Below are 10,564 nucleotides of genomic sequence, written 5' to 3' on the forward strand. Positions count from 1 at the left end.
GATTATAAGCTGGCTTAAGAAGATTAGAGGGGATTACAGGCTCCGTACTTGAGATTACGGAGGGCAGTCTCATAACACACTATTATTGTCATCTGATAAAGTCATGCCGTTTATAAGATGTACAGTTTCCTCTTCAAAATCTTTCTGTTTGCACCCGTCGACCTCGGGAACTTATCAATTATTGTTAATATTAGTTATTTGGAAAACAAAAGGGCCTGCAATGGAGTATTTTTTAATCAACAGCATTGTCTTGTATTAGTTATAAATAAAGTTGAATTCTTTGATTCAATGTTTTATGTAAAGTTAAATATTTTGATTTGTCGTTTTTACCCCATGACGGCTGACAAATTGGACCTCGTTATTTTAGTATTATAGAAGCAACAGGTCAACTTTATTTGTTGTATGGAATTTGAAGAATTGCTAGCTGTACATGTCTGCTTGGCATGGTTCATCTGACCTTGACCTTATTTTCATCGTTCATTGGCAAATGTTTAGTTTTCTTTGTAAGTTTATTTGACAGTTGTAATAAAGCTTTACGTTTAGGACTATCAACATAATATCAATGATAATAAAAGAAGGCGAGACTTTTCAGCGTGTGTACTCTTGCTGATGAAGTTGAAGTTCATTCAACTTGAAACTTAGTACACATGTTCCTTATGATATGATCTTTCTAATTTTAATGCCAAATTAGACTTTTGACCCGAGTTTCTTGGTCAACTGAACATAGAAAATGATAGTGTGAGTTTCAGGTTAAAGTTTTTGGTCAAGGTATTTCTTTATGAAGTTGGAGTCCAATCAACTTGTTGTTACATAGATTTTATACAATTTTTAGCATTTTTATGAATGAAAAGAATATCTTAATGGACCTAATTCTATTTTGAATAGTGGTATGTATCGTCTTTTAGATGGTTCATTGGTCAACGTTAAATTCTTGCGATCTTGTTTCTGGGTTGTCAATATATAAAGAAAAACTCATCATAGTTACCTGGATTGAAATTTATATGTTGACGTGTGTTTCGTCTACAAAAACTCATCAGTGACCCTTGACTAAAACAAAGTTAAAAAGGCCAAATAAAGTAAGAAGTTGAAAAGCATTGAGGACCAAAAATTCCTAAATTTTTTGCCAAACACAGCTTATCTTATCGATCCCTGGGTTAGAAAAGCCTTAATATTTCAAATATTCAAAGTTTTGTGAACTGTTTATTTATAGTTTGACCATATCAATGAGGGTCCTGATGGGGGGGGGGGGGGGGGGGGGTCTGTTATTCTGTAAACATCTAATTTTCACCCCTTTTTTCTCTAATCTTTAAAAAAAATAACCCTTTTTTTCTGTAATCTTCAAAAAATTAACCCCTTTTTTCTCTAATCTTCATTTTGTTTGCCCTTTATTCTCTAATCTTCATTTTTTAAGGGCATTATTCTTTAATCATTTAACCCCACCCAAACCCTCATATCAATGATAATTCATGTCAACACAGAAGTGCTGACTCCTTGGGTGGTGATACCCTCGGGGAATTTAAACTCTACCAGCAGTGGCATCGACCCAGTGGTTGTAAATAAAACTTGTCATAAATACCAGGACTGACATTTAGTTTTTTTGCGCCAGACATATTTTTAACTTCTACTCTTTGTGTAATATTTAAAAACAAGATTGAAGTATGGAAATATAATATTTCCGAATCACAGTATGTGTTCCCTGACAGTGAAATGCTACATCAAACAATTCTCACCTTAATTGCACAAGCATGAAGCATGCACATATGCTATTATTAATAAAATGAAAAAATAATAATTTTAATAACTTAACATTTCATGGAACAAAATATCATGATACTTACCATGATATATTGTCTCCATATACACCAAATTAAACTTTGGATAACCACCCCTTTAACGATTTTGTCCTTCTCTGGACACTTATCATAAATTGTGAAATATTACGATATGTACAAGTTATCTTCTACAATCGTTCAGGAGCATTATGCTGTAAATATTGTTATTTTCATATTTAATTGACATTGTCGAGCCTACTTACATCAACTTGAATCTAAGTACACATGTCAGTAGAATGTGAACTTTTGAAATTATATGCATAATTACAGTTTCTCCCCGCAGTACGAGCAGTGCACGGTGTCATGTAGACACGCATTCTTGTTTCTATTCTATTCTAATGCAGTACGTATATTTGATTTACATTTTTGTATTATCATGCATCATGTTATAATTTTTACATCACCTAAACTTTGTTTTTATGTAATACTTGTCAGCCTGTTCTTGACGTGTTACAAGCGCGTTAGTATGTGACAGGGTTATATATTTAGAAGTGTAACTAGGTTAACTAGTTCAGTCAAAAACTAACTAAATCCCGCCAAAAAACCCACCTAGTGCTCATGTGTCTGTCGTGTCCCAATTTAAAACTACGTCGGTGGTTGTTTGTTGTCTTATCTTAGCGCTATTTGTTGTAACTTTGAGAATTTGGTGTAGATTTTTGACAGTCTCAGTTTGGTTTATGAACAACATTTTTGACTAGGGACGATTAAGAGCATAATGTCTCATTGGCATGTACATTAAAATCTCTTTATTCAGATTATTAGAGCATAACAAATTTGCTTACATAAAAAAATTGTAAAACAATAAATATCCACTGAAATGGATTTAAGGTACCGGATAGAACCTCCTAGCTGAACAATAGCTTCAACAACTGTTAAAAATGACTTCAATAAGCACGCTTCTAAAATGATTAATATTAAAAATGAAGAAGATAAACAAAGAAAAGTATGTCCTTGTGTATTATAAATGCCTAGCGGTAAATATTATGATTCATACAATTAATTAATATTGTGAAAAATTATATGAAACCTCAAAAGTAGTTTATTTAAAGGACTACCGTAAATTAATGTTTTGAAAAAATATAGGAAACCACAGAATTAGTTTATTTGAAACACTACCGTTAAACATCAATATACATGTAAGCACCGATGTCAAATTCAATAAATTTAAATTAATTTGCGTTGGCGATTGCAAACAGGTTTATGTTCCGTTTGATAAATGGAAATATTCCTATGCCATATACACATGGTGCACACGAAATCAACTTTATGGATATCCGGGTTTTTTCCCCCGCGTCACTCGTACATCAGTTAAATATTAATATATTGCACACGATTGTGCAGCTGATTGATTGACATAAATTACCAGAAAATTGGACAGTTATGATATTTCATTATTTTTTTTCCTTTCTTAGTTTTTTAAAATTCACACGCAAACTATTACGTAATTGCTAGCATACATGTTTATGACAGTGTGGCCGGAAAAGTGTTTCGTTTTATGAATTTGAATGAAAATCACATTCAAAATTGGAACATTTAAGACAACTGTACTCTTTTCATGTTGAATATATTAACCCAATTTAGTATCATGGGATAATCGTTTGTAATTACCTATCAGGTACCTGGATTATGATTTAATACACCAGACACACGTTTCGTCTACATAAGACTCATTAGTGACGCTCAGATCAAAATAGGTATAAAGCAAAACAAGTACAAAGTTGAAGAGCATTAAGGACCCAATATTCCAAAAAGTTGTGCCAAATACGGCTAAGACAATCTATGTCATCTATGCCTGGGATAAAAACAAATTCTTAGTAAACCGCTCCTTCATTTTCGATCCTTGTTATGCAGCCGTATAGTTAAATGTACAGAACTTGATTTTGGGCGGGGAGGGGTATTACACATAGGTCGTTTCCCCCAACAAACTCCAGGAGTGAATTTCATGGCACAACTTTTGGGACCCACAATGCTCTTCAACTGTGTACTTGTTTGGCTTTATACATATTTTGATATGAAAGTCACTGACGAGTCTTATGTAGACGAAACGCGCGTCTGGCGTACTAAATTTTAATCCTGGTACTTTTGATAACTATTTACACCACTAGGTCGATGCCACTGCTGGTGGACGTTTCGTCCCCGAGGGTATCACCAGCCCAGTAGTCAACACTTCGGTGTTTACATGAATATCAATAATGTGGTCATCTTTATAAATTTCCTGTTTACAAAACTTTGAATTTTTCGAATAACTAAGTATTTTCTTATCCCAGGCATAGATTACCTTAGCTGTATTTGGCACAACTTTTTGGAATTTTGGATCCTCATGGAGACGAAACGCGCGTCTGGCGTACTAAATTATAATCCTGGTACCTTTGATAACTATATAATTACCCCTGACCCATGGCCTATGTATGTATCAGCCAGTCTATTCAGGAAAAGGAGAAAAAGCCAAATTGACTAAGTTAAAAGAAGTGTACACAGACTCGATAAAATACACAGACTCGATAAAAGTACGTATTCTTTAATCCCCAATTTTCTTAATCAGAAAATGTTTGTACCAAGTCAAGAATATGACAGTTGTCCATTCGATGTTTCTGAGCTCTTGATTTTGTCATTTGATTAGGGACTTTTCGTTTTGAATTTTCCTCGGAGTTTAGTATTTTTTTGATTTAACATTCTTTCATCCTATTCCATCCGACTATAAATAAAAGCACAACAACAGCTGTCGTCAAAATTACTGTAAGAATAATTACTGTGACTCAAACGAGGAAGGACACAACGCTATCGTCTGAAATATTCAGATTAAGCAAGTGTAAAGACTGTGAATTGTACGAAGTGAAAATCTTCAGTTGCGACATCGCAGAGAAGACACTAACATTCATGTATCAATTCTTATTAATCTTTGCATTTTGTCCAATACAAAACAAGAACTATCGACAAATTAATTTTTATTTTTACTTTAATTTTTCGTTTTGAGGTGCTACCTCACAACCCTAATACCGATTTAAGGGTTGCTATGTCACCCTGCCTTATACCGGTTTAAGGTTGTTAACTTCAATGATCATAATTAAGAAAAAAATAATTCAATTATTATATGTTGAACGAATGCACAAGTTTGAGAGAAGAACTTTATTAAATAGAACCAAACATCAGTAGAAAGTAAAATACGAAAAATGCATTTTTGACGACAGTTGTTACTAGTATTATCTGATTAATATTGATGACAGTTGTATTTACTCCTCACTGGAATATTTTATATTATTTTCTTTCAATTTGATAAAAGCTTTGGCCTTCCAATCAAACTTTAATAAAGCGTCCGTGCTTATGGACTTTTCGTCTTCGATGGTATCACCAGCCCAGTAGTCATTATTCCAGCGGTGACATTAAATGTTGTCGGTGCAGTCATTTTATGATCGAAGGGGTAGAGTCAATTTCCTTGAATGTACTTCACTTTCAGGGCCAAAACCGAAAACTGTTGAAACATTCTTGAATTCGAATATAAAGAAGTCTAGACAACAATAACACAAAAATACGAAAAAATGTTGTAAGAACCTCAAAAATCTTTCATACTGTGAATTCAGTGAAGATTGGAAGACTTTGTAAATATCCCAGGTGTGTATTAAATTCTGGGGAAATGGGTTTACCCCTTTTCATTGCTCTTCAAACCTGGTTATAAAATTGTCTTCCAACTACATGTGTTTTGATTTGAGTGCTACAGATTAGTCTCATTTAAAAGTAACGTGAAACTGACATATCAAAGTTATAAACCTGATAAAAATGAAAATGGAAATGGAGAATGTGTCAAAGAGACAACAACCCCACCATAGAGCAGACAGCATGGTATCTCTGATAAAATTAAACATTCAATGGGCCAACTCTACCACTGGGAAACGTTTTATTCGCAATAGTTATCAAAGGTACCAGAATTATAATTCAATACGCCAGACGCGCGTTTCTATTACATAAGACTCATTAGTGACGCTCAGATCAAAACAGTAAAAAAGCAAAACAAATACAAAGTTGAAGAGCATTGCGGACTCAAAATTCCAAAAAGTTATGCTAAATACGGCTAAGGTAATCTACTCCTGGGAGCAAGAAAATCCTTAGTTTTTCGAAAAATTCAAAGTTTTGTAAACAGAAAGTTTTATAAAATGACCATATATTTGATATTCATGTCAACACCGAAGTGCTGACTACTGGGCTGGTGATTCCCTCGGGGACGAAACGCCCACCAGCAGTGGCATCGACACAGTGGTGTAAATAGTTATCAAAGGTACCAGGATTTTAATTTGACACTCAAGACGAGCGTTTCATCTACATAAGACTCATCAGTGACGCTCAGACCAAAACAATTAAAAAGTCAAACAAATGCAAAGTTGAAGAGCATTGAGGACCCAAAATTCCAAAAAGTTATGCCAAATACGGCTAAGGTAATCTACTCCTGGGGGTAAGAAAATCCTTAGTTTTTCGATAAATTCAAAGTTTTGGAAACAGGAGATTTATAAAATGATCATATAATTGATATTCATGTCAACACCGAAGTGCTGACTACTGGGCTGGTGATACCCTCGGGGACGAAACGTCTACCAGCATCGATCCAGTAGTGTAAATAGTTATCAAAGGTACCAGGATTATAATTTAATACGCCAGACGCGCGTTTCGTCTACATAGGACTGATCAGTGACGCTCAGACCAAAACATTTAAAACTGTATCACCAGCCCAATGGTCAGCACTCGTGTGTTGAAATGAAATATCATTAGTGCTGTCATTTACTTTTCGTAAAGTGTAAAACCTTTCCGAAACAATAAGCCTTGTATACCTTTACCCACAAATAACCATAGCCAGACATCATATTGGAATTTTTACCTTTCAATGTAACCCTACTTTGGGATATTTTTGGCCTTCGAACAATGATGAGTCTTATGTAGACGTAACGCACGCGTGGTTTACCAAATTATACGTTCGGTATCTTTAATGAAGTTTATTAAATAGAAATATGCTCTAAAGGTCATACGAGCCCCATTTTACCGAAACATATGTATGTTGAGATATGTATAACAACAACAACGAACTGAAAGGTAAATTCAAAAAGGGGGAAGCCTATTAAAAATGAAAAAAACAAATCAATACAAGAGTTTAATATTACCAACTATCGCAGGTATGGAAAAAAGCTTTCATACTCCTGATTTCCCGCAAAAAAATGTGTCGTTAACCTGATGTAAGGCTACCAAATCTCCCATTTGAATGTCAGTTGTCAATAGTTATGCTATATTGACAAAATTATATATGCAAATCATACAGACATAATTTTACGATATTTGTCACTATTTGAACCCCGTGAGTTTAATCTAAATCTTTATCTTCAGTTGCATTGGCACCTGTTCGTCTATGAATTTTTTTTATTTTGGAGCATACTTGCAACTATTTATCACGTTATTTTAAGTTGTTTAGCCATTTACTTAAATAATAAAAAAATATTTTACAGTTTTTCAGCTGATACAACCACAAACTGACTTTCGAAGTTCGCTTCTTTTTGTTACTTGATTGGGTTGTAGAATCATTGACAGAAGCACATCCTTATGAATCGCGGAACGTTTCTGCATTCAGTTACTTTCCAAAGCTATAGACGATTATCAACAAGAATCGTGCTTTCAGTTACATTCGAAAGCAATAGACGATTATCAACAAGAATCGTGCTTTCAGTTTCTTTCCAAAGCTATAGACGATTATCAACAAGAACCGTGCTTTCAGTTACTTTCCAAAGCTATAGACGATTATCAAAAATAATCGTGCTTTCAGTTACTTTCCAAAGCTATAAACGATTATCAAAAAGAATCGTGCTTTCGGTTACTTTCCAAAGCTATAGACGATTATCAACAAGAATCGTGCTTTCGGTTACTTTCCAAAGCTTTAGACGATTATCAACAAGAATCGTGCTTTCAGTTACTTTCCAAAGCTATAGACGATTATCTTATCAACAAGAATCATGCTTTCAGTTACATTCGAAAGCAATAGACGATTATCAACAAGAATCGTGCTTTCAGTTTCTTTCTAACGCTATAGACGATAATCAACAAGAATCATGCTTTCAGTTACTTTCCAAAGCTATAAACGAGTATCAAAAAGAATCGTGCTTTCAGTTACTTTCCAAAGCTATAGACGATTATCAACAAGAATCGTGCTTTCGGTTACTTTCCAAAGCTATAGACGACTATCAACAAGAATCGTGCTTTCAGTTTCTTTCCAAAGCTATAGACGATTATCAACAAGAATCGTTCTTTCAGGTACATTCGAAAGCAATAGACGATTATCAACAAGAATCGTGCTTTCAGTTTCTTTCCAAAGCTATAGACGATTATCAACAAGAATCGTGCTTTCAGTTACTTTCCAAAGCTATAAACGATTATCAAAAAGAATCGTGCTTTCAGTTACTTTCCAAAGCTATAAACGATTATCAAAAAGAATCGTGCTTTCAGTTACTTTCCAAAGCTATAGACGATTATCAACAAGAATCGTGCTTTCGGTTACTTTCCAAACCTTTAGACGATTATCAACAAGAATCGTGCTTTCAGTTACTTTCCAAAGCTATAGACGATTATCAAAAATAATCGTGCTTTCAGTTACTTTCCAAAGCTATAAACGATTATCAAAAAGAATCGTGCTTTCAGTTACTTTCCAACGCTATAGACGATTATCAACAAGAATCATGCTTTCAGTTACTTTCCAAAGCTATAAACGATTATCAACAAGAATCGTGCTTTCAGTTTCTTTCCAAAGCTATACACGATTATCAACAAGAATCGTGCTTTCAGTTACTTTCCAAAGCTATAGACGATTATCAACAAGAATCGTACTTTCAGTTTCTTTCCAAAGCTATACACGATTATCAACAAGAATCGTACAAGGAACTTTTAAAAATAAAAGAGGAACATTTAGAGCCTTTCAGAAACAATACATGAACATATAGAGATAATAAATGGTAGATAAATAAAGGCAACAGTAGTATACCGCTGTTCTATTTTCGGTAAATACCAGGTACATCAAAAGGACTACAATTGTTCAGGTTTGTCTGACCGAAGGACACAGGTCAACATCAGTACTGTTTCTTTCTTCGAAAGTTTTTACCTTATGGAACTGTAAAAAGCAATTTGTATTTGTAAAGACGTAGACAGTCTGCTGATCATAAATCCATTTAAATTTAAATGAAATGACATTTTAGCATTTTATAAAACACATTCTCTCATATATTATATCTCTAATAGGTTTCAGGGTCACACATATCAATATAGCAATGTCAGACAGCATTATTTATGGCTAAAAGTGAGATTTTAGTGTTTAACGACATCACCGTGTCACTGCCGAAAATTTATTCTGTTATAAAAATAACGAATTACACAATTAAGAAAATTTTGCTGTTTAAGAAATGAAGGGGAAAATTATGTTATACAATAAATATTAAATATCAAATTCTTACATTTCATTTTTAAGATTTTTTTTTATAAATTGTTCGCCAAGAAAAAATGATTCAACATTTTCATATAAGCAATTATTGTAAGGGATATGTACGAAGAATATATTGGTTTAAGGTCATTACAAGTAAATTGGCTATGTCGCAGATTTTGCTAAAATTTTGAATATAACCTTGGCTCGATGAACCTCAACTGAAAATCTCTTTTTTTTTTTTTTTTATCTGAAACATTGAGGATTTATTTCTTTTTAATAGTTAAAAGGTAAATATTTGTATATAAAGCACATTAAACCGGTGAAAAAACATATAAAATTTGTCTTCAATCCGCCAAATCTCTAATTCCTCTCCACTTTTCTTAAAAAAAACTATATGTTGTTGACACATAAATTTCTGTTTTAATGATATAAAATAATCATATAGTGACCGATTACCTTTTTTGTCTAATAATCATTATCGGACCACAGATAAATTATCACGTTGTGATTGGTTAAACGCCGTCACATGGTGACCCCCTATGAGACTGTAGGGGGTTAGTAAGTTTCATAGGGGGTTCATGACGCATTACTGGTGACGTCATCTATTGCTGTTGTTGTGTTACATTGTTTATTTTTCAACAAAACGCAGCAGAAAAAGTCCAGCGTCCGGCCTCACCCCCTATGGATTTTACTAACCCTCTATGGATCCGTATGCGGTCAGTAGCGAACCATATAACTTATAATATGTTACCTGGTTGGTAGTGAAAAACGTCAAAGATCAACGTTTTACTGCTGCAACGCAGCGACGTTACGATTATTTCGACGTTTTTCTTTATTTTTTTCCACAAAGAGCACAACTTTGAATGATGTATACCGTTAAAACGAAGTCGATGGCCGTATCTTTTTTTTGTATCATTTTAACGGAAATTTATGTATCAATAGCATATATTGTTTTATGAAAAATCTATGGAGTAGAACTAGAGATGTGGTGATTTTTAGACAAATTTTAGAAAGTTTTATTCCGATTTTATGTGCTTTCTATATATTTGTTCACCAATTTTGTAAGAATGCAATCATTAATATTTTAGATGATAAATGAAATAAAAGCATTATTTTTTTCATTTTCCGTTGAAGCTCATTAAAGTGTTAATAAAGAATTAAAAGAAGAAGAAATACAGACAACACCATGTCCCCTCCCCGAATAAAAAGACGACAAGATCAGTCCAGTAAAAGCACTACACCGAAAAATGAAATTAGACAACAACAAAATCTTGCTTTCCACGAATGCAGG

Source organism: Mytilus edulis, chromosome 3 (genome assembly GCF_963676685.1).
Source record: "Mytilus edulis chromosome 3, xbMytEdul2.2, whole genome shotgun sequence".
Taxonomy (NCBI): domain Eukaryota; kingdom Metazoa; phylum Mollusca; class Bivalvia; order Mytilida; family Mytilidae; genus Mytilus; species Mytilus edulis.